The sequence below is a fragment of the Chaetodon trifascialis genome, chromosome 1 (genome assembly GCF_039877785.1).
Source record: "Chaetodon trifascialis isolate fChaTrf1 chromosome 1, fChaTrf1.hap1, whole genome shotgun sequence".
Taxonomy (NCBI): domain Eukaryota; kingdom Metazoa; phylum Chordata; class Actinopteri; order Chaetodontiformes; family Chaetodontidae; genus Chaetodon; species Chaetodon trifascialis.
In genome coordinates, this window is record NC_092056.1 from 3,398,791 (window position 1) to 3,424,256 (window position 25,466).

Below are 25,466 nucleotides of genomic sequence, written 5' to 3' on the forward strand. Positions count from 1 at the left end.
AATCAAAGTGCTTTTTTTGCCTAAACCTGATCACAGTCTGGACGTGAACCCGGAATTCTGGTCACAGTCCTGCACTTAATTATGAAAGCAAATTAATTTCTAGGAGGCAGGTCGCTCTTCCACGTCACATCCAGCATGTAACAATGAGGACAAATACACAAAGGCGATTACACAGTGGAAAATATTGAATGGCTATTGTTGAATACACCATGAATAGGGTTTAAACAATGGAGTTCAATATAATGAATCTGTGAATAGTCACATATCTTCCTCTGGCTCATCCTGAAGCAGCTGTTGGAAAGCATGTTTTTACCTGTGAGTCCTCCGCGGTGCCTCTGTTGTTGCCTCATTGAAATAAATGAGGACCCTGTTCCTCATTGACACAGTGATATTACACATCACGCAGGACGTGTTGACATGTAGGAAAAGCACAGGTGTAACTAATAAAAATGGATGATGGCTGAATTCCATTCGGCTTCAGGGTCGCGCTGCCGCCAAACTGTCTGGGACGGTTGAATCGAGCACAGCCGTTGTTGAAGCTGCGAGTAAGGCCTCTACTTTTCCTGCAGGAACACCAAACTGAAGTGAAGCGAACGCGGTCAAACCGGAGCTCTCTAAACACCACCACCAAAGAAAGAGTGTTGCCTTCATGCGCCGCAGGAGCGCTGCAAGTCCAGCTCCTCACATCCCGAAGCACAGGTGGAGATGATGAAAACGAGTGTTAGTGCTTCGTCTGCTGCCGGCCGGTGATCTCCAGCTCTGCTGACAGAGCTGTCAGGAGCTCAGCTGCTGCATCTAGACGGCGAGCTCTGCAGTACATTGACATTTTATCACCGCAGCTAGGATTACAGTGGACCTTTTATTTCCTCTGATAGTGTGACAGCCTTGTGACATTTTCCCTTCGCAGCCCAGAGATGCTAGCACAGGCTCCAAAACATGAGTCTCATGGGTAAAAAATGAGATTCGCCAGATGTGAGAATACAGGTGGGTTTGAGTGAGGAGAGACTGCCTTCTGTTATCTGTTTAGAGGCTTTTTGGCCTTTTTTAAAGCGTGTAGGAAATCTGTGAAGCTGGGATTAAATCAGATTAAATTATGCAAAGTAAATTTAATTCCTGGTGCAGATTAACTTTGTTTGTATAATAACTGCCCCCCTGCTGGATGGCCAGTTGTTGTTTCAGGTTAATGAACACATCCTCTGCCTTCTCCTGCACCGGCAGAGCAAACTGAGACATATTTGGAGCAGGACAGAGGAGTTTAAAGGGATGTGGAGAGTGTAATTCTATTTTCGGTCTGATGGGGAACATATGAACCCGGCTGAGGGCTGGCTGGTCTTGTAAAAGAGGTGAGAGGCTGTTTAATAGTGTGACTCTCACAGCCGTGAGAGAGGGGGGCTGAGAGGCACATATGGAGTAAAATCAACATAGAAACTGACTTTAAAACTTTATTACCTGACTGAGACGTTTGGATTTTCATGTAAACGTTGGTGCTACTCTTGATTTGATTCAGAAACGGATGACTTTAAGTGTAGAAATCATGCTGTGAAGCCTTGGTTGTGGCTGCCAGCTGCTCATTCAAGTCCAAAAAACAAGAAACCTCTATAAAAAGACAACAGCCACCACTTTTTCTAACTGTTTGGACTTTGTTTCTGAGTCATCGTGTTTTCCCGTGTCAGCCTGGCGCGGAGGACGGCTCGAAATAGTACGAATCCCACGATCCTCTGCCACTGTTGCCATGGCGAAGCAGCCAGGCCGCGCTCGTCCACGAAGCAGGCGCTTCAGTCGCGTTTTTCAGCCGTGGCTTTCACGCATTACAGCCACTGCTCTGCTAACGTGCTGCTCTCATTTAGCTCACATTAATACACTGACTGCGTGCTGGATGCTGAGTGAATCCTGTGTACACTCTGACAAAAGGCTGCAGCTCCTCTGATGCTCTGGTGCTGCTTTCACTGTCCAACTTGTTCAGACCTTCATAGAAGAAGAAAATGCATCACCATAGTTCTTCTTTATCCTTAAGTTACTGACAGTCTGACGGTGGGCTGATGTTTAAACTGCTGAACGCTTCATCAGGTTTCTTAAAAGTGCATCTTTAGCTCCTGCTAACCGTTAGCAGAGCACAACAGAAGCTCTGTGATTGGATGTTTCCCTTCATGTCTTCATACGGACAAGATTGTACCTCTGTTGTTAATATAAGATGTCTCTGTTTCATGCTAACTTTGTCTGTATGAAACGGTCCAAAACTCTCATTTCACAGCTGTGTATCAATCACAACAGTGCTTTTATTTGACGCTACCAGATAATAACTCTCACGAAACAAACATGTCTTTAACAAACTGATCACAATTTGATCAATAAAACAAAAAAATACGACATTTTTACCACAAATCTGATGTAAAAACTAAACAATAACAGTTAGTGGACAATAATACTCAGTGATGTAGTTGCACATTTATGATCTACACTTACTAATCACCTGTTTTGTCAGGGGTCAAAGGTCAGAGGGACTCTGGCGGAGCCCACTTCAATAGTCGGCTCTTACAATACGCTGACTTGTCCCGGTGATGTCATCTGACCCTCTGACCTGCCCGGTGTTTTAGAGCTCTAATTAGCAATTGACCTCGTCTCCTCCCACGCCAACCCTTACACCCAGCGTGACCCCGCCGACCTCGGCGCAGAGGTCACATGTCTGCTGACATCAGCGATCGTCACTCTCCTCTTTTTGTCTCTAACTGATGAACGAAAACCCCTGCACGTTTCTGTTGTTTGACAAAAAATAAGGAGACTAAGAAGTCTAAAAGTCCGAAAGCTCAAACATCAAAGTCCTTCTGCAGTAGTGCAAAAAACTGCATTTTAGTGTCTTACCCAATTCAAAGATGTTCCATTTCAAGTCGTTTCGTATCCCTTTTTATGATCAATTCGCTCTTTTTCCACGTCTCCTTTTTATCATTGCTGTCTGTAACAACTCAATTTTTCCAGCGTGGGAACAATAAAGTTTTATCTTATCTTATTTTGTCTGAAATGCAACAGAACAGCAGCTGCTTTTGTTTTCAGTGCAGCCAAAAAAATTCATGTCGTGTCATTAAAGACGTCAGTCAGAAATCTGCCTTTGACGCAGTACAGTCGGTTAGACTGCTCACTGTCGCAGCTCCTCCATCTTCCATTACTTATCAATAAATATTTAATAATACCTCAATATTTTAAAGTGCTCCAGCACCACAAATGACAAAAATGGCAAAAATGACACTCGCACCTTTTCACAATAAAAGCATCAGTAAAAAAATTTCATCAGAAGTAATGTAATACAGCTCTGCTGCAGTCAGCAGTGGGCAGGGTCAGCAGCATAAGATAAGATAAGATAAGATAAGATCTGCAACTGCTCCTCCTCTGTGTACTTCTATATTCTTGTATTTGCTGTCTCTTCCACAAACTTTGACCCAAACAGCTGATCTGTGGCAGAACACCGTGCGCGGCGCGCGGAGGAATACGGTAGTTCTACGGCTGAGAAGATATAGTGCCAAAGGAAAAGGCTGTCTGATGGCCAGGTAAAGAAAACATTAATAATTTTCTTTTAATTCAAAGGTGTGCTGTGCTGTACTGAGCTCTGCTTCTCCAAACTGGAGCCATCGACTTTCGATAAGACTCAGACAATAAGAACTTGATCTAACCTCACTTCAAAAGAGCTGAACTATCCCTTTAAGGACCACAGCTTTAATGTTTGCTCTAATTTGCAGTAAAGATCTTCCCTTCTTCACTGCAGAGTGGTGAACATTTGTTTTTCCAAACTCCGAACACAGGAAGTAAGTTGCCACCCCCCTCCTCCAAACCAGATATAACTCCACAAAGGCTGGTCTGTTTCCCCTTCGTCCTCCGTCAGACGGGAAGATGGAGACCGACTGACAGCGAGCTGTGTGTGTATGTAAGATGATAGGCTGGTATTCAGGGAGAGGAGACGGACAGATGGGTTGTCCATCCACACCCTGACATTACAGATAACAAGAGAGGGGAAACGTTGCTTTAGACTGACTAACTCCATTTCATGAAATACAAGTTCACTGTCTCGCTGTCGGAGTTTTTAAGGCCGGGATGTGCTGGAGGGTAATAATATCAACCTAAAGGAGGCCATGCATTAATTTAAGATGAAGCTAATGCCACCTATACATCATCACCTGGATGAATGAGAATATTCACAGGCACCTATACATCATGTACAGTGTTAGAATGATCTAAGATTGACCTATTTTTATCAATCAGCTTCTCGCTCATAGTAACGGCGTCTTACAGGGTCACAAATGTTTCTGCAAAAGTCAAAACTGTTTTTCACGTGTCTTTGCTCTGCTCGCCGGTTTGAAGAGGGCGAGGCCCAAAAAGGTGATGTGCACCAATAAGAGTTGTGTAAAAGGTAAATAAAAAGTCAATCATTTGCAGACATACTGAAGTCTCTCTGAGTCAATGTGTTAATCTCCTTCATCCAATCATGTGTTCACGCACCTTTCATACCCAACCATGATCCTCTCCCCTGTTACCAATGAGCCTGTTTATCTGTGGAATGATCCGAACAGGTGTTTTTGGAGCGTTCCACATCTTTCCCAGTCTGTGAAACATGTCACTGCATCAGATTCAGAATAAGCAGATATTTACAGAAACCAATGAAGCTGATGAGCTCGAACTTTGAATATATTGACTTTGTGCTGTTTCCAGGTGAGTTTATGTCCAAAAGGATCAGCAGGTGATCACATTCTGCTTCATTTCTGCTTCATTTAGCCTAATCTGGCTTGTTATAGCAACAATAATTAATGTGTTTAATATTTAATATTGAACAATGTTTAATTCAGATCTTTAACTCCCAGGGTTGCTCATGCAGTCATGAACATGGCGAACATTATTAAAGAGAACTACTTTAGATTTGACGGCCAGTTCTCAGGGGCTTGAATATTTACTTATTTACTTACGTTACATATTTACAGAAAACATCATTAGCTTTTTTCCCTGAAGCCACTGGTCAGTCCACTGACACCTGTCCTTACCCATTTAAACTAATTGACACAGGGTCTTTATCAGGAGTAAGTTTAGGGGCGTTTTCAGGGGCTCTTGAACTGGATTTATGAAATTATTCTGGGCACGTACAAGTGAGAGAAGACTCAGGGGCAAACCAACACCTTGGAGTGATTATATATTCTATCTAGCCTGCGAATGCCTGAAGATCCCCCAGGAGAGGGTGGAGGAAGCGCCTGAGGAGAAAGACGTCCAGGCTGGTTTGCTTTGCAGGGCTGCTTCCATGTTTACTTCATCGTGAGAGCTCCTTAATTATCTGAGTTTCTATTCAAGATTGCATAGCTGGTAAAATCCATGGCAGGAAGAAGGGGACTTCTTCGATGGTTTAGTTCTGGAGCTCCCACAGAAAGCTCATCACACAGCTTGAGAGAGCTCACAGACTCCGCTCATAAAAACTAAATATTATATATACATAATATATGATAAGCTAACACGGTGAGATCAGAGAGATGTAGTAATTAAATGTGCGCTGCTGAATTTCCTTAATGATTTCCAACATTTCCCAGAATGCCTTTTGTCAAGTGGAGTTAATATGTTTTATTCAGCTGTGAGTTTGAGGTATTCCTGAACAGATTTTAAGTGATATTAAGAGCAAATTTTGCACAAACTCGTTTTTTAAATTGAAATCACTGCACAGCATTGCAGCACGTATTAACCAGAAACTTCTGTGTACAGTGTGTGCAGTGAACGCATCACACGTTCAGCACTGATTCTGTCTTCAGTTCTGCCGTACGTTCGTCTAAGCTGTCATGTTCAGCTGAGTTCAAAGCTCGCCTGTACAAGCTCTATACACAAGGTTGATAGCTCAACAACCTATGATTATGAGAGGCTTATCAGATCCTGATTGCTTCTGTGGCTTTGGGGGTCTTTTAATTCGCTTTTAACGAGGAGCTGCAGCGCTCTCAGTCGCCAGCAAGAGTTGCTAAAAGCGTCTTATCCGGTCAGTGAATACAGTCCATGTTTTGAACATCTGATGTTTCACCCACACAGGAGTGCATCAAAGGTTCAGGGCAAACTTTTCAAATGAGTCTGTGCTCTCAGTTTGGAGTGTTTTTTTTAAAAAGCGTTCTTTTTGCTGATGAGAATAATAGTAATAACAATAATAATAAGAACCTCTATCCATATAGGACCTTTCAAGCACAGTTACAGTGCTTTACAATAAAAAGGAGAATAAAACAGACCAAAAAGGAATTTAAAGTAATGTTTAGAAAGTGAGTTTTTAAAAGTGATTTAATAGAAGCGAGTTTGCAGCCCTGATCTCCTCAGGCAGGTCGTTCTAAAGATGAAGCAAGAATAGAGTCAAACAGAAATGGCAGTACGGTTTAGACAGAGGGCAAAAACTGATTTAAAAGTTGCTGCATAACAGTGTGAATAGCTATGGTAAGTTATTAAAGTGTGAATGCATAGGGTTGCTGTTTTAAAACACACACACGCACAGACACACAGACATACAAACTCACACTGCGCTGCAGGACATGGACGCTGCACCCCACCTTGAATGTCCCCTGTGACCTGAAGCCCTAATAAAGCAGCAAAGTTTGGGAACTATAGAGCGTGTGTGTGTGTGTGTGTGTGTGTGTGTGTGTGTGTGTGTGTGTGTGTGTGTGTGTGTGTGTGTGTGTGTGAGTGTGTGTGTGCGTGTGGGGAGGTGAGATGGGTGCTGAGTTACAGTGTCAGGGTCACCTCTGCAGCCCCTCGTGAACACCCCTCACAATACGCCACCTTGAGGTAACAATGACCCCATTGTTCGTCCAGACAATGCTGTCTGAAGGACAGGGTTAAAGGGGCGGAGGGAGAGGAGGGGTGGCGGGCCAGAAGGGACAGCGGGGGGCTCAGCACCTGGTAACAGTGTATGGATGGGAAGTGGAAATGGGGGGGGTGGGGTGGTCACAGTCCATCAGTCAGTAATGGCAGTGTTTCGGCGCGGAGGCGAAGATGCAGTGCTGATGTCGGGCGGGACCTGAGGCGGACTTTCCCCGGCTGTGGGGGTCCTTGGGAGAACCGCAGGCGGATTTAAAGGAAACCAGGAAGACACTCAAAGTCTCTGTATGCTCTCTCCTGTCCTCAAGTACCAGTTTGAGAACCAGGACACCAGCATTAGCAGGACTGCAGAGCAGAAACGAGGGGGAAGTAGGATGAAGGAAGTTGCCATTAGAAAGTCAGAATCCCAAAACCCACCACCTTCCTGCCAGCAGGAGTTTTTAGCACATGTTTGTAAGAGACCCTCAACTTTCCAAGGATGTTTTCAAGTGCAAAAACAGCCGCTGTAACTGCCTCTGTTTAATTCTGCAAACCAAAGTTGCTGTTTTCCTCCAACAGCCACAGGGGGCAGCAGTGAGTCCTTTCAAGTTCATCGCACAGGAGAAGCAAAGAAGAGGCTGCAGGAGAAAACCTACTTGGACACGCCCCGCAAAAATGAGATTTATACTTTACGGGACCTCAAAGAGCTGTTTTTTCCAAGAGGAAAAGCTAAAATGTATATAAAAATTAAGCATTATGCATCTGAGACTGGATTAGACAGTCCCAAAACAGGGTGGGAGAATGCCATCTTAGATCTGAAGAAGGGGCTTTCCAACAACTCTAAACTCTGAAGCTTACACATTGTTTTGACCTAAAGATGCTGAGTTTATATGCAAATTTCATATTTTTCTCTCACGTTCCATTACACAGTATATATATACGTAGGTTTGATGTTCTGGTTCCTTCTATCCACCCAGTCATTTTACACTATGCAATTAAGCTCTACCATGAGCAGTCTGAGTACTTGTGGCTTTCAATTGAGTGCCTGATATGTACTATAAAGGTCTGAACATGCAAATATGTTACGAATGTGACTCTCACACGCAGACATGCATGTATGCATACAAACTCACTACATCTACACTCAGGGCCACAAAACAAATATATCCCATTACTGCTTGGAAATAATGGGCCCATTTTTCTCCCACACAGTGGTCTTTATGAATAGTGTATAAACCCGGCCACGCGTTGGATCCTTGGGGGGGGGGGGTGACACTGCCATGGGAGATGGGAAGAGCTCAAACACATTTCTGCCTTTTATCCTCCCTGATAAAGAACTCCCACTTATACAAACATACAGTGCAGCGCACACGACAAATACACACACATGCACACACGCACTGTTTGATTCCTTTTGCAGTGAACACAAGACATCAGAGTGCTTAAAAGCTCTGTCTAAACATAGACCCAAGGCCAACAGTGAGTGCTGTGGTCCTGAATGGAGCTCCACCGTCGCTGCACTCTGCTGCCTGTACGACGGCAGAATTAGCCACAATGGCTGCTCTGTGTGCTACGCGCTTCCTTGCATTTCCTCTGGAGCAGCTCTAATGGCTGAATGTGCCTTGAATGCAGGCTCTTAGTTTTATTATGAAAAAAATGCACAAATTCCATCATGTTTTATTGCGCCTCCTCTGCTGGCAGTGGCACAGTAAGACGTATGTGGTGGTGAATGTGAGGATTACTGCAGGTGTCAGTGTCTCTCGCTGCCTCGCTCTCCTCGTCCTGTCCGCGGTGTTGTAAAAAAAGCCCTTTGTTGTGCTCTGCAGTATAAATCATTTACAGGCTTTGCATAAATTTGTGTAATCTCCTTCATGGGGGCTGGGCAGCTGATTCACTGGGAGCCGGGCTGGAGGAGTTCACATCGACTGTGTGCAGCAGACATGTATGTTGTGTGAAAACAGAAACCTGAACACAGTTAGTTACAGTATCACATGCTTTATGCGCAACATGTGTGAGGAAACACAGCAAATACCCTGAAAAACCGAGATGAAAACACAGGAAATACAGCGTCTGGCATGTTTCCTTCCAAAATCACTGCATGAAATACATATCACCTTAAAATGTCCACCTTAAAAAAACTTGCATTCTTTCCCTGAGATGTGAATGTTTTTGTTCTGTAATCAATAACACAGTTATCGATCCGGTTTGCAGCCGTTGCCACAGGAAATGACAAACTACCAGCCTGTCCATTCACAGGCACAGAACACTGCACCAGAGTCATGAATTGATCTCAAAGTCAGTCAGTAAGTAATGATTTATTTACTTATGAAACACTTTTCAAAACAAAAGTTACAAAGTGCTGCAGAATTGACTGAAAAGACAATTAAGAGAAATGTGCCAGAACAATGAAAAATGAATGAAACCTTAAATGGAAAAAGAGAAGACAGCAGATTCTTCACTTCAGTTAGTAAAAGGGGATATAAGTGAGTTTCTCTGGAGACATTCAGCAGAGTCTCTAAAAGACACTAAAAGACATCACGAGCAGTCAGACGATGTTGTGAACACACCTGCACGTAAGCCAAACTTTGTAAAATCAGACCCAAACTGTCCATGTTTTTGCTGCAGGTACACAATGAGGGGTTATGGCTGTTTTCAGGTTTCCTCACTTTACCTTTTAGCTCCAGATAAAACAGTTTAGATAATCTGTTTTCAAACTGTCTGACTCTGTCTGGAGTTTCTTGGCTTGTCAGCAATGTTCTCCAAACTTAGCGGTCAGCGAGTACAATGTTATCAAAACTGATAGGCGTGATGGACCAAACTCCAAATATGCGACCTGAGTTGTAATTATCTGTTTAGTTGGTAAGTGTATGTACTCAGGGACTTCACCACATACAGCAGTGCCTGATAGGTGCAGCCAGTAGAAAATAAACTTATTGAAAGTATTAACACTACTTCAAATTGCTGCTTTTATCCATGAAGTTTTGACCGTCTCAGTTACAGGATTCCTTGTTGCACGGTTCTGTGGACTCACTTAACTCACATAAGAGCGTATGTTTTTCTTTTGAACCATGATTTCTCTTATTTGGCTCCTAATAGTTATAATAATAAGAATAATAAACCTGATTTGTAAGGCACCGTTCATACAGGAAGTGCTTTACAACAAGAAATCACCCACACCAAGTGAGTGCCTCACACAGAAGAGACATAAAAACAGGGTTAATTAAGTTCATTTGCACAAAACCACAGCATACAATGGTAAAATCTATGTAGAAATAGATTAAACAGAATGCATAAAATCAAGTAAAATACGACAATTTAAAAGAGGCACAGCGGTGAATAAGCACGAGAGTTTCAGAGCTGCATCGGGGGAGTCATGGCTCGTTAAAGGCTGAAGTGAAGTTTTTAGATTTCTTTTGAAAATATGCTGTATATGTTAAATTGCATTCACGGTCGTCTAACATTGTGCGCAGGAGAAATCAAATCAGCCGTTACTGGCTGGTATAAAGCTGCCCACGCTTCCTCTTCCATCCTGGTGAGTTTTATTTGAATGGAGGGTTCGTCCCAGTTAAACCACTACGGCTGCTGTCACTGTGTCCTTGCCGTTGCTCCATTATTCACCATCCATGGAGGAGCTCCAGGATTTTTGTCTCCGGGTGACATCATGGCTACCGTCTGTGTCTCTGTCCTTCAGCTTAATGAAAGATTGGTTCAGATTCAATAATCACACAATAACTGAGTTGTGTTATATGAGATACAAATTCTCTTTTTCGCCTTCAATTGCATGAAATCAAATCTAATTCTGGGACTGTATCCCGAGTGGAAGCCGGCTTCTCTTGGCAAAATGACACTTTACAAGTCCAGATAGTCGATATTGTACAGGTGTCGATTAAATTAACTTCTCAGGATATTATTTGTCCCTAAAAAGATATTCTTCACATCATATATTCTCATATATCTCTCACAGCATCAATTTCTGTTGGTGTTGTGACACACGCACTTAAACACACACTTCCTCAGTGCAGTGACGAGGCTGCCGTAGGACAGTAAATCATTGAAAGGCGGAGCGCAGCGCTGAAAGCTCAGTGACAGAAGATAAAACATGCAGCGGCAGGCGGACTCTCCACACGCCTCCTCCAGCTCTCCCTCTCCTCCAGGAAACACCGTCTCCTCCACGGAGAGGCGAAGAGGGAGTGGACGGTCTCGTTTGCACATTAATCATCTCAAACTAACACCTTAAAGCAGGAGAATGTGGATGGAAAAATGCACAAAATATGAACAGAAAGAAAAGATACTGAAGCCAAATTAGAAGTCTTCACCACATCTTACAGCCAAGACCCGACTGGGGCCTGAGCAGGCTGGGCCCAAACTGCATTCAGTCAGGTTTCAGGGACACAATGTGCTTCTTTCCAGACAACTTGAACTATGAAATGCAGGGAAAATGACGTGTTGCTGCTCTTTTCAACCAACACTGCACATTTTAAAGGTCCTCCTCGAAGCAGAGATTTTGACTTGTTGCAGCAGGAAAAGCACAGGTGTTGCTAATAATGTTAACAATAGCTCTGCTCTGTTCAAGTGTCGCAGAGAGCCGTGACAGGGTGACAAGGAGCCGAACGTGCACAATACCAGGACCCTGAGACTGAGGCAGCTAAATGGAATTCAGACTTAATTCAATTTATTCTTTGCACATGTGCTTTTCTTGCTGTGAAGACCCGAAGACACCTCATGCTGGTAATGGCGACATATCCACAATATTTGTTTTTGAACACAAAAATGGAACAAACCAAGAGTCCAGATCATTCTAGACTTAAGATAAGATAAGATAAGATAAGATAAGATAAGATAAGATAAAACTTTATTAATCCCACACTGAGAAAATTAAATTGTTACCGCCAGCAAAGTATCTACAGTATATATATATATATATATATATATATATATATATACACACAAAATACTATGTACACAGAGTACAAGATCATAAGAATACTGATGCTGGTATTGAATTGCACGTGAGAAAAATACTGTTGCCTAAATAAATGTTGAATTCCACATGATCAAATATGGATGATGAATACAGTGTTTTGCACAGTGGAAAGAAAAATATCTGACAATTGTGTCAATGATTTATTTATTTTACTTATGAATCAATGTTAGCGTTAGCGGGTAGTGTCCGCTGTTGTCAGGGGTGGGTAGTAGTTGGTAGTGGGTTGTTGCCATTTAAACCTCCTTATGGCTCGTCGGCTGTAAATGCCGGACTGAGTGAAGAAACAGAACAAGAGGCAGTTTCCATTTTTCCCATAATTCCCCCATATTTTTCCCCTCTCTCCCGCTGTCCTCCTCTTTGAATATTTTCCTGTAAATCCACAAAAAGGCTGTAACATTGACGGGAGGAAACACCGCCAGTTTGAGGTGTTTGCTAAATTCCCCTCAGGTGCAGCAGGTGGGAGTGTGTAGAGCATCAGCTGTAACATCTAATGACGATTCACTCAAACGGCGCCCACTGATAAAACAAGAAGAAGAGGACGGATGAACACGAGAAGGATGGAGGACCTGCCAAAAAGGCTAAAAGCTTGTACAAGTATCTCGCCAAATGGGAGGCTTACCCGAACTTCATGAAGAGCAACGTCAGACAAAGTCAGAAAGATTTCAGTGGATCACACGGAGAGAGAACAGGTGCAAAAACACTCTCCACCAATGACTGCATTTGTAGTTACATCCATTTTCATAACCACCCTCTGCTACCAACCGCCTCACCTGCCAGTAGCCTCTCTCAGAATCACAACTGGAGCATAATGTGAACACATTCCTCAAGTAATACATATTTAAACCAAGTGCTGAATTTGTATGCCCTGTTGTGTTTCCATTTCTATAATGCAGGGGTGTTCACAGCATTTCACGTTCTGACACCCAACTGCAGGAACTCGTTAACTCAATCTTTGTCGCTCTGATATTTTAAAGCACGTGATGATTTTAGGCTTCACCTTGTCAAGTTGTCTAAATGTGATGAGCGTGTGGACAGTGGTGAGGGTGCTGGGCGACCCAGAAAATTTCCCTTATTTTCAAATCCCAGTCTGCATTGAAGTTGGCTGTGCATACTCTAGCTGAAAATGTAGCTAGCTAGCTAACGTTAGCGATATTAATTTTTCATGTTTGACATTAATCTTTGATGACACGATAATGACGTTAACTTGTCTTGTCGCTGGCAGTCTGTTGGGCTTTAGTTCTAACGTAATGCCAACTGCAGTGTTAGCGTTACTTTGACGGTTGAGCCAAAATGCTTTTTTTCCATTATTTTGCACAGGCCCGCACACACCTAAAAAATATTTAGATAGAAAGTAACTTGCAGTTTGAGTAATTTAGTAGTCACTTTTACTTGAGTTTTTTTTTATGGGAGTAGTTGTTGAGTATAGATTTATAGATTTTCGTCCTGTTAGCTTAGCTTTGAGGCTAGCCTTATCACCCACAGCTAACACAAGCTCGCTAAGTGTTTGTATTAACAGCTCCGCTGATGTCTCCTCTACAGAGACGCGTCCTTCAGTTAGAACACCTCATCTCCGCTAACGTTAGCTCAGAAGTTGCTCCAGATAGCCGCAGACACAGAACTGATAGCAAAACCGCTAGTGATAGCATTAGCATAGCTTCATTTTTGTACTGCAGTTTCGTCTTACTGACTAAACTTCAGACACACAGGCCGTTATTAATATATCTGCGAATATGCAATAAATAATATTGACATTGTGTAAATATGCTAAAATAAACATCCTTCACTCATTTTCCAACATCACTGACGAGCGATGGAGGACAGCAAATCATGTGTCAGCGTGCATTGACCTTTTTTTTGCATACGCTTACTTAAGTGGCGGTGCGCTGGACGAGATCAGGGGCGTCTGCACGGAAAAAAGAGAGTTTCAGATATTGGCAGACATTGAAATGAGTCACACAGCAACAATCAAATGGGTTTTCGAGGCAGTTGAGCTAAAATGAGAGCCGCAGCGTGAGACGGCGTCGCCTGGGTTTTCAATCAGACTCGCTGCCTATCTCACCTGTTCAAGCATAATTGTAACACACACTCACAACACACACAGAACACCAGAGATTACACAGCAAAGTGTACCTCGCTTTCTCTCTCTCTCTCTCTCTCGCACGCACACACACACACAAATCACTCGCCAGGATCATTTCACACGTCCTCGATGGAAAACCCCATCAACTTTCACAGCAGGGAACAGAGCAATGAAACACATCCCAGACTGTCGTACCTGGCTCACACTCAGACACACACACTGTGGATATATTTACTCAGAAAGCTTGTAGGTTATCAGAGTCCAACACGATGGCCACACTCATGCAGGCCACACAGGGATGCAGCGTGCTGCAGGCTAAGCTAAGCGCTCTGCTTGTCCCTGGTCTGAAACAAGGAATGGCTTCTTCAGGTAACTGTGGGGCCACACTGAGGGAAATAGTCGAGATTATGACGATAAAGTCAAGAATTTTGAGGAGAAAGTTGGAGCGTAAAAAGAACAAATTCCTAATATTTCAAGAAGTCAGTCAAAATTATGGGGGTTTTTTTGTTAAAAATGTGTGCTTTTTCTTGCAATGTTATGACTTAATTCTCTAAATTTTAAGGCTCTTTTCCCAAGCAGCGGCCCTCATAGTCCTGGCTGACACTTGGCTCCAGTGAGTTGTAAAATAAATCTGCTAACAGCACATTTTTCCCTCATGTGATGTTCAGTTCACTTTGTTGTGAACCCACTTTCTTTGAAGCAGGCGTATCATATGCGGATAATGATGCAGCCTGTTACCCAGAAAGCCTCGCCAATAGAGGCCACAAATGAATATGTTGCATTCACGGGAAGCATTTTTCTGAGGAAATGCTGCTTTTGACCACAGTTTTTCTTGGAAGGATGACAGTTGTTCCCCTGTCGTATCGGTTTCCAGCCCAGAAAACAGTGTGATGTATAACTTCTTACTCAAAACCAAAGATGCATTCTGCTACAAATCTACCCTAGTGGCCAACCGTGGTATTACACCTAAAATGATCATTAATATTGATTAAAATTCAAAGTGGCTTTTCATTTCTTTTAAACCATATTTACTGTTGCAACCCCATCTCTCAGAAATTTAGTTTATATATCAATAATGCAAAATAAATCTTCTTTTGGTTGAATGAATGAATGTACAAAGTCTGACTTCCAGCTGTGGTTGGATTTGGGCAGTAGAAGCATGTCAGTAAGCAGAAGATCACGGCTTCCGCCTTCAACCACATGCTGTGAGTGTAGAAACATAATCATCACAAAGTTTAATGATGCTGCAGTCTCTACGAGTGCAAATCGTGTTATTAGAAGAAATTAAATTTGTTGTTAATGAACATTTTAATGACATTTTTGCACCTTGTCAGATATGTTAATTTATAACATTTGGTCATTATGCTTCTAGAAAGTGATCCAGGTGGTATGGTGTTTCCATCAAAATGTATTTACTGTTGCAAATGAATTCCATATAACATAATTTCTAGAAGATGGGGTTGTCGCGTCGTGTCAGTCACGTGAGGAAAGTGCAAAAGCACTGCTGAGCCCTCCATTGTTACCACTGCTGAGGTGCCCTTGAGCAACAGCTTTCCCTGCGGCTGCTCCAGTAGCTGCTCAGTGGTTTGAATGTGTGAACAGCTCCTGAAAAACAACACTTTGCTCTAAACGGCACTTTCTTTGAATACAAAAAGGTTTGTTTGAGCGATGCTTTTGCACCAGACGTAAGGGATTCTTGCACTGAAATGAAAAGCATTACTTTTGCTCGAAATCCCATCATGCAATGCTTTTGTTAGAAAATTACAGTTATGCTGCATCTGCTGATTCAAACTATTGAGTGCTGATCATGGAGGGAATAGTGAATGAGAAACCATGGGAGGGATTTCAGGCACGGCACAGTTCGTCTAATACACCCTCATCATTCAAAAAGTGACTCTTTACTGATCTCAAGGCTGCGTTATGGTCTGGTCTGCTCCTCCACCTTTGGCGCTGATGTTTCCTGTTGATGTTTTCCACTGATGGCATAAGACCGTTTGCGTTTCATTTATCTCGAACAGCGATACACCAAACAACAGTGGACTCATAAGTTTAAGGGTGAATTTGTCTGTTATTCACATTTGTTTGCCTTTCCTCTTCTCCATTGAGTGCCTCCTCCTCCTCCTCCTCCTCCTCCTGCTTCATTGTCTTGTATGTGATGTCTCTGCCCTCTTTCTGTCGCTCTGTTTTCTGGGTGAGTCTCTGTGTTTGGAAGTTCAGCCCTCACTGCTTGACCAGCTGACCTGCTGACATGCTTTTATTCCATCGTTATTCTCTCCTATTCTTTCCACTTCTAGCAGACAGGAGCGTGGTATTGAACCTAGCATGCACACACACATGCACACACACCTCTTTTACATGCAGGAAGTGGACAGAATGAAAAATTTAAATGTCAACTTAACTATTAATAGCGATGTGGTTATGAGCCACCTGAAGGTTCTGAACAGATTCCCTATCAAATAAAGATTTCTTAAGCACAATTAAGACATTTCCACGGGTGTGTAAATGAAGCTTGTCACTGTGTCACACACTGTGTCACACACTGTGACGCTCTGCACCCATACGAACACAGCGCAGCGTGTCCTTCGTGCCCATCTTCATCACACTGATTTTGCAGGGAGACTATGACATTCCTTAATCAAGATGTGGGCCAACAAACATCAATCAAACTGAAACTCTGGACAGCTGCAGTGTGCTGTCATTGAAGGCAACACGCAGAAAAGACTTGATGAACATCCAATATTTATTAATTATCCGACTGTGAGCATCAGTTCTTCTCCGGCTTAAATGCAGCACTGAAGCATTGTGTGCAGCATATGTACATTCAGGCTTTGAGTCCTGGTTTTCCACATGGAGTGCATGTGTTCAGGTCGTCACCTGAAACGAGCAGGAGCCTGTTGGACAGAGCAGCTGAGGACCGAGCGCAATCCAGCGTTGTCCTCTCCTGAACTTCTGCTAATCAGTTAACGTGATTTAATACAGAGTCGCTCCACACGGACGCCAGCGTGGCTCAGCGTTCTCCTAATTTATACTGTATTGACCGCCTCATGCACAGAGCCAGAGAGAGGAGAGGAGGCAGAGGCAGGCAGTGCTGAATGGTTGTGGGTAAATCTGGATCTCAGGAGAAAACTACGGGATTGTTTTATTTTTACAGTTTAACATTGCTAAAGTTTAAAGGGCTGGAAAGAAAGAGCCGGAGAGCAAGCGAGGCAGAGAGACACTGAGTCAGAGAGTCTTCTCCTGTGAGCTTTCATCTAGCCTTTGGCATAGAAAGTGAGCCTGCATATTACTCAGTCTATCACAACACAGCAGGAGAATAGGAGGAGAATTAATACACTTGGCTTTCATGCCAGTGTACTCTCTCCTCGCCTTTCTTCTCTCCTGCTCTCTGTCTCTTCAAGCTCCGCTGGACAAAAGCACTTTGTGTGCTAATAAAATTAACTTGTATATAGCTTTGATTTTTCTTCCCAGCTGATAACAAGCAGGCTGAGCACAACAGCCAGGAAAGAAAACTTGAATCTGGAACTGTACTCAATTTTCCGTTCATTTCTGAACCCGCGCCTCGCGCCGGCGGCGGCTTGTTCTTCAGGGAGCCGCCGAGGCTCGGGGGCAAACATTTTTGTCTGTGTGCATTTCAATGACATAAACTGCATCCAGCCCGCCCGCCATACCCTCAGCAACCATCTATCTGCCTCCCATAAATCTGAATGACATTAACATTTAAAAAACCCAACTCCTGCCTGTCTGTGGACGGGCCTGTCAGACAGACAGGCCTCCGTTTTATTTATCCACAGAGAGACAGGCTTCGCCACAGACAGGAATAAATCTGGGCAGGTTAGAGCCGCTGAACCGCCTCGGCCGGCAGGTTAAGTGAATATCACCCTCAGCCTCCTGAAAGAGCTCACACTCCTATTTCCCACTCCCATTAAATATGTGTTTCATTTCTGCCTTATTTGGATGGAAAGTCATTTTGCCCTCTTTTATAGAAGGTCATAAAATATATAGTGTTTTTTAACGCTCTGCATTACATTTACATTTTCTATTGTATGAATGTGATCACGGCGACACAGGCCTGAATAAAACATTGATGGGAAAAGCCATTTCTTCTGTGACATTTGGTCCCCTATCTATCATCAGTTTTCTATAAGCAGCCAGGAGAACAAACGCTGGTCAAATGTTTAAATGTGGCCTCTCCACATAAAATTCAAACCCTGCTTTCACATTAACACCCGCTGGCTAGTAGATGGAAATGCTTTTTTTGCGCAGATAAGAGAAAAGTCAAATGGAAATGACTCGCAGGGCTGTTGTGGCAGTGGGGAGTGCGCTGATGGGGCCTGGGAAATTGAAGTGTGTCAGTAAAATTAGAAAAAGCCAGCTCTGCCTCGACTGGCAGACATGTAAATGTGGCAGAGCCCCTCAGATGAGTCCATTATGGACCGTCCCACGCAGCCTTTTCTCATCAAAAATCCCATCAGTGTATTAAAAGGTATAGCCTTGGCACTGACAAATTAATTCTTTCTTCCTCTTTTTTCCTCAGTGATTTGAATCGTTGCTGAACTCAGTGATGGGCAGCAATTCAGCGCTGTCATTCATCTCCCTTCAGCAGAGAAATACCCTACAGAAAAACTTATTCATTGTAATACGACTGTGCTTCCTAAAATCAGTGACATTAACAAATATTGTGCTGATGCGATCTGAAAAAGAGAGAACGTCATTTGAAAATATCAGTTTTATCATGTTTTATCTCATGCAGCTCGACACTGTCAGCATAAACTTTAATGTTCATGAGGTTTTCATGCGAGAAGACATTGTAACATCAAAACTATTTGTCATGATTGTTATCTGATGCTCACATATTCACATACTCCTCAACATGAGGAACATTTGTTTGCATCGTCTGCATTTAAACATTTCCAGGAAGTGATGCTTTTTATGCCTCAGTTCTTCAATGAGTCCTCTGAACGTGCATCTAAATATGTAAATTGCATGTAAGCTCCTAAAAAGCACCACTATTCTTTGGATTTCAGTTGCCTTGTGTGCAGCAAGTGTGAGAATTTTAGAATCAGCTGTGGTCCTTTTGGGGAAAAAACTCATTTTGCATTGTTTTCCTGTTTTATCAGCGAAGGTCTCATGCAGTAACACTCAGTAAAAGGTTTTACAGGATTAAAGGATTACAGCAGACAAATGAGCACTGTGTGTATGAGCTCATAAGCAGGGTCAACTTTCACCTGATGCAAGCGAGCGATTATCCAACTCCTGAGGAGGAGGAGAAGAAGAGTGGCATCTCCTCCTAACAGAAGATTATTGTTTATATCAGGACACCTTGTGAGGTCAATGTCATTAGAATTATCGTCCGTTATTTAAACTTTGTTCAATCCATGATTACGTTGATTTCTCCAGCGAGTTATTGATGGATAGTTTCTGGAATCAAGCTAATGCAGATCAACATATATCCAGTCATACTCTTTGTTTTAGCACTTTAATGCTACTTAAAGCAGCTACTTCAGATTTCTCTTGGTTACCCTCCACTGTCTACAGAGAGGAAGAGCTGGGCACTATGCATGCTTAAGTTCAAAGCTTTCCTATGCATGTGTGATGCACATGTTGGGAGCAGTTGTGGATGTGCTGTAGATATGGTGCATCACTAACTATGGCACCACTGGGGCGCCTCTATGTTTCAGACAATAGCTTCCAGCTGGCAGGCTTACGTCACGCTGATTGGTTGCCAACTGTTTCATTCAGTTATCATCACATTCAATGATCAACCAAATCCAGAGTCAAATTCTTCAGCACCAAACCATCCAGGATCTTAAGATCTCTGCTGGTATAATGAAAGGCAGGGCCGCACCTGGACAGGTGTATGACATGTGACAGTTGCATTGTTGAGTCTATAGCCGTGCTAGCGACTGTGGGAGGCTGTAATGCGCTTTGTTAACTGCTGTATTGATGAATCACCAAAGTTCACAAAGACCACGACTGTCTGCACCAGATTGCATAATAATCCCTCCAACAGCTGTGGAGATGTTTCACTTTGAACCACAACTGTGAACCTCCTGGAGGGAAAGTCAGATGGGATCAATGAAGTCATTATGATTTATCTTTGGGAAACATGAATGTCTTTATCAAAATTTGGTCCAATCCATCAAGTCGATTTTGAGATAGTTCTCTTGATAAGTGAAAACCTTGACCTGGTGGTGGCACTAACTGAAAAGTCCTTCAGGATTCATCATCTGGGAACCATGAATATCTGTACCAAATTTCATGGCAGTCCATCCAAACCCAGAAATATCAACCTCCTGGTAGTGTTAGAGGAAGCCTCCAGGGAATCAAACCCAGCAGGCTTCATCCTCTGGGCATCATGAACTCCTGTACAAGATTTCAAGGCACTGAATGCAGACAGTGTGACCCACTTACCATCCCTAGAAATCATGGACAAAGACTTTGTAAAATATAACCACAATACAGTAAGGTCAATGGTTCCCAATCTTGGGGTCGGAGAGTCAGAAACTTCCTGTTTTTTAGACTCTTTAATCTTTTTCATGGGAGATTACTGGATAATTACGTGCTTCTAGACTTCTATTATTCAGACAAAACTATTGGAAGAAAAATAGCACTCCTCAGTTGAACTGGTCACCACTGGTAGATATATGCAACTGATTATGAGGGTTCAAAAGAAGACACTGCTACTCCCAAGTTTGGGATCCAGTGCATTTCCATCACAGTAAACCTGAAGTCAAAAGGATGAAAGGCACCCAAAAGGTCTGAAAACTAGTAAAAAAAAAAAAAAACCTTCTGGGCTTAAAATATTTTGTTACACAAGCTGCAGTGTTACAAGTACAAGTACCTTGTTCTGATATGAGCCTCTGTTATTAGCTAAGTGATAGACGGCAGCCCTGCACTCTGAGAGAAAAGACCCAGTTATATGACGAGTTCAAAGTTTGTTCATTTCACAGTACATTTCAACACTTGTGAGACAAAATCAAGACCAGCTTTCTCCCAGACTTCATATATAATTTAGTGAATTGATCATCAACGAGTTAAACCCTGATGATCAGGATGCTGTTTTTACACCCAGTCATCCAAGTTGAAGGGTTTTCCCCAGTTTGTAAACTGTGCTGCCCCATTTCAGGTTGTGTGAAGGACTCCCACAGGTACTCATTAGTATTGTTTACTTCTGAACCCAAAGGGGCCATGTTGTCTTCTAATCACAGATTTTACAGCACCTTCTTCACTCTGGCACCGTTTTCCCACACATCTGTGATCTTATGAAGAAATATTCCAGGTCAGCATTTGCGCTGAATTAATGTGCAGTGTTTCGATACGGGAACATGTTAGTTGATGCTCCAATAAACAGTCAGCTCAAGTCTTTGGTGTTCAGATGCCCCAATTATTCCAATAAATCCAATTTTAAAATGCATCTATTGTATCAGGACTTTCACTTCCATCGTGACCAAGAAAATCAATTAGCTTCAGCACATGTGCTGGTTTACAAATGAGGCAGTGTATGCTGAGTTCAAGGTGCAGCAGCCAAAATATTGAATACTGCATAACATTTCATGGGATAAAATCAATAACCTTGTTATTATGCCATGTCATGAAGCCTCACAGCCTGAAGTAAACCTTAAACACGAACATGTTTCTTCGGGCCAACAGGAGACACGCAGAGACCGAAGAAAAGAGTCAATTTGAGAGCTCGGGTGGATGTTTTTGTTCTCAGTGTTTCCAGGATGGTAGAAGTGATCACGGGGGTGGATGCTGAAGGACTTGCTTGGGGTTGTGGTCAAATTTGAGAACTCAAACTTCATTTACACACTGATGTTTTTAACAAAAATGAAGGCAAGTTGAAGATACAACTGCTTTCTAATACTGCACTATTTATTAAGGCTTTGTACGTTGTAAATAATGGCTTTATTAATGGTGAATAAATGTTTTATAGATCAGTAATAAGACTTGGTTGCCAGGTTGTGAAAAATCCTTGAGGTTCAACATCCCCCAGCAAATGTTAGTAAGATATCTGTAATTATACATTTTAATAAGTCATGGCTATTTACTGTAATCTGTTAAGTATGCAATTATAAATCTTATTCAGAAAGAATAAACAGTCCATTGGAGTATAAACTAAAGATTTAGCTGAGAAGATGAGGCGAGTCTGGAGGAGGATAGACAGGTGAGCAGGTGTTGTTTTTACAACCAGACAACCCAGATGTTCATAATGGCATCTTATTACTAATCTATAGGCATGATTAAATGACTTATTAACTAATAAAACCATTCATTACGACTTACAATCCCTTTAACATGTCATTAAAATAGAAAACATGACAACTGAAGCGTGCATAATAACTCTGGCTTCATAGACTTACAGGTTTTTCCAGACAACGCTGGGTCGCCACCAAAATTCTTTAATTTACCTTTAATAGAAGCATTTCTCACAATTTATCAGTTATAGTATTGGTGAAAATATGTGACAGCTCAGTGGTGTGTAATAATATTGGTTTTATAGTCTTTTATCACAGGGTCATCATCAAAAATTGATTTATTCAGCATTTTTTATGTATTATAATTATTAGGTATTGATTACAACTTATAAATTCTTCAACAAGTCTGTGCTATTAGTAAATGGTACTATTTATTTATTGAAAGAGGAAACATATGACAACTCAGTTGTACATAATCTAGGGCTGCAACAACAATTATTGTCATTGTCAGTTAATTACTGGATTAATTAGTTAGCTGTTTACTATAAAATGTCAGAAAATGGAGAAAAGTGTTTCAGTGTTTCCCAAAACCCAAGATGACGTCCTAAAATGTCATGTTTCTTCCACAACTTAAAGATATTCAATTTACTGTCAAAGAGGAGTAAAGAACAGAAAATATTTACATTTAAGAAGCTGGATGGGAGAATTTTGACTCTTTTTTTTTCATTAAAAAAAAAAAATCACTATCAAAATGGTTAATGGCTAATTAATCTAATAGACGATTAAATGATTGATAAATTGTTGCAGCTCTAATCATTTTGACTTTATTAAGTAACGAACTAATTTTGGGGGCACTTAAAATCGATTAACCATTAATAAAGCTATTACAACATATTAGTTATTAGTTGCAACTTATGACCCCCTCATAACGTAACTATCTTATAAACCCTTTATGCAAGTATGTTATGAGACAGTGGTGTTATTATTTCAAGGTTGTGTACATCAGCATTTTGGCTTTATTAACTAATATCTAGTTCGAGGGAACATGGGGTCAGTTTTATAATTTTTGCCTCAAGTCGCTGCTTGAAATGTCATTTCCGATGACAAGTGAACGCAGCATGGACGTAGCGCGGGATTGCGCGAGCGCCCTCCTCCCTCCCCCTCCCTCTCTCCATCCCTCTCGCGCCTCTTCGCGCGTGTGCCCGCCGGTGAGGGCGCGCGCTCGCGAGGTGGCGGGGGGTTGTGCTCGCTCCTGCTCTCTCTGCTCTCTGACCCCAGTGGCAGCTCCGACTCACTGCACTCCGGCTCCCCCTCCGTCAGACCGAGTCTGCTCTCTCTCTCTCCGTGTTGTCTGTCAGCGTCTCTCTCCCTCCTCTCCGGCTCTCTCCCCCTCGCTCTCTTGTCTGGTTTCTTTCCACAGGAGCCAGCCGAGGTCCCGCCGGGTCGAAGGTTCTGCCCTACCCGCCCAGACTGCCGCAACCCCCGGACTGCCGCGTACAAACCTGCCCGCTCCCCTGTTGCTGCCGCATGGACCCGCGTCCCTCCGCCGCCGCCGCCACCGCCGCCGCGTAGAGGGCGACCCCGACCCGAGACTCTTTCTCCGGCCAGATAAAAAACGCACAAAAAACCCCACACGACGAAGGTAGAGCAACATTTCCGCTTTGCTTTTGAGAACCGAAGAGGGAGGGAGGGCAGAGAGGGGAGACGGGGAGGAAAAAAGAAATTCTTGACACAAAGCCGTCGGTTAAAAGGTGGCTTGTCATTTACGGGGACGAGCAGGAGGTTAGCGCGGCGGAGCGGTGACACTGACCACCTTTGGGTGATTTTTATTATTCCAGGAGCAGAGTTCAGGATCGCGCCGACTCCTCTTTTTGTGTACATTTCTGCAGCAAGCGGCGCATAGCACACACCGCGTCTATGCACGGCATCAGAGAGGGTCAATTTATTCGCCTTTTACCCCCTCCGCTTACCGGAGTGATTTCCGTTGGTGAAGTTAGCTACACGGTGTGTATCAGTGTGTGTGTGTCCGTATATATTCACCGACGGGACTGACAGTGTGTGTGCGTGCGTGTGTGTGTGCAGCGCCGTTTGAGAGAAGCAGCTCAGTGCGAAGCTACAGCCTGCATAATAAAAATCCACTGCCAGGGCAGGTTTTAGCAGGCTAAGCTACAGAGCTAGTTGCTGCTACTGTAGCCACAAGGTAGAGAGACAGGCACACACACACACACACACACACACACACACACACACACACACACACACACACACACACACACACACACACACACACACACACAGCGAGGGGACCGGGGAGCACGCTGCACACCGACCCGTCCTCAGATTTTCGGCCTACATTTGCAGGAAAGAGCGCTTTTTGTGAGCCGCAGGAGTAGTGCTTGAGCTCTGGGAGCCCGCTGAGGTGAAGCGTGTGCGGGGCGTCTGACAGGGCAGCTTCTAACTGAAGTGAAATTATTTTTTGAAGGCCGTGCAAACTTGTTTTCTTGTGCAGCTTCTTCGTTGGTTTCGGGGTGATTTAATTCACACTTGGCTGTGTAAAGTCTGGAGTGTTTGCAGGTTTTTTTAAATTTTTTCTAGGCTGGCATTAATCTTTCTGACTTAAATTCATTACACAAATCGTAGAAGAAGCATCCAGCTGACCCAGAAAATAGAGATCAATGCTTTTGTGACAATAGGACAATTCTTTGCTTTATTATTCAACAACTGGAGGTCACAGCTTTTTTTTTTAACTCACTGCATCAGCTGAAGTCAAGATGACAGACCTGTTAAATTGAGGGCAATTTTTCCCTTTTTTCCCCCCCTCTCCTCGTGCTCCTGGCTGCATCAGGAGGTCTTGTATAAAAAGCCTGTCAAGCCCACCGTGGCCACTTCACTATCAGTCAGGGAGGTCAGACAGGAGGGAGGCTCAGGGTGCGAGGAGGCGCACAGCGAAGCCCGGTGAGTGAGCTCTGAGGATGCAAATCCACACTTGTTGTGCAGCGTTTTGGCTGCTTTTCCAGACAGGATTTAAGGAGTTTTTTTTTTTTTTTTTACCTGATTTTGTCTTTATTGTACCGCAGCCGTTCAGGTTATTGCAGCATTCGAGAAGAGCAAAAGCAGAACTTTGCATTATTTCTTTTTTTGGGTAATTTTCAGACCTGTTTTGTGCATGAATTGTGAATATTTTTATTGTCCCCATGCAGCTTTTTTTTCTGCTTGGTTTAATTTCAGCATGCTAATGCCTTCGAGGCCGTGCCTGCAGTAATTTTTACATTTGAATATATTAGTTTGCATTAAAACCAACTGGGTTATGAGCAGCAGAGCAGCAATTAAAAACCTTCCAGATTGTAAATCGTCGCCCTAACAGTCCGGCGTTTAGCTTCTCAAATCATTTTTATTCTCTTAACGAAATGCCTTATTG

At 42.9% G+C, this 25,466-nt stretch overlaps 1 protein-coding gene across 3 annotated transcripts in view; it reads left to right on the forward strand.

Moving 5' to 3' along the window:
- Window positions 1–23,262: 23,262 nt before the first annotated feature.
- The window catches only part of mpped2a (metallophosphoesterase domain containing 2a), a 60,594-nt gene continuing 58,390 nt past the window's right edge, over window positions 23,263–25,466 (forward strand). The window contains exons 1-2 of one of the 3 annotated variants that reach the window (XM_070959181.1): window positions 23,263–23,690; window positions 23,887–24,052. The gene's annotated coding sequence lies outside the window, so the exon portion shown is untranslated. Of the gene's footprint in view, window positions 23,691–23,886; window positions 24,053–24,109; window positions 25,004–25,466 lie in introns of those variants that run through there. The other 2 variants (XM_070959166.1, XM_070959173.1) reach the window with 2 other exon arrangements.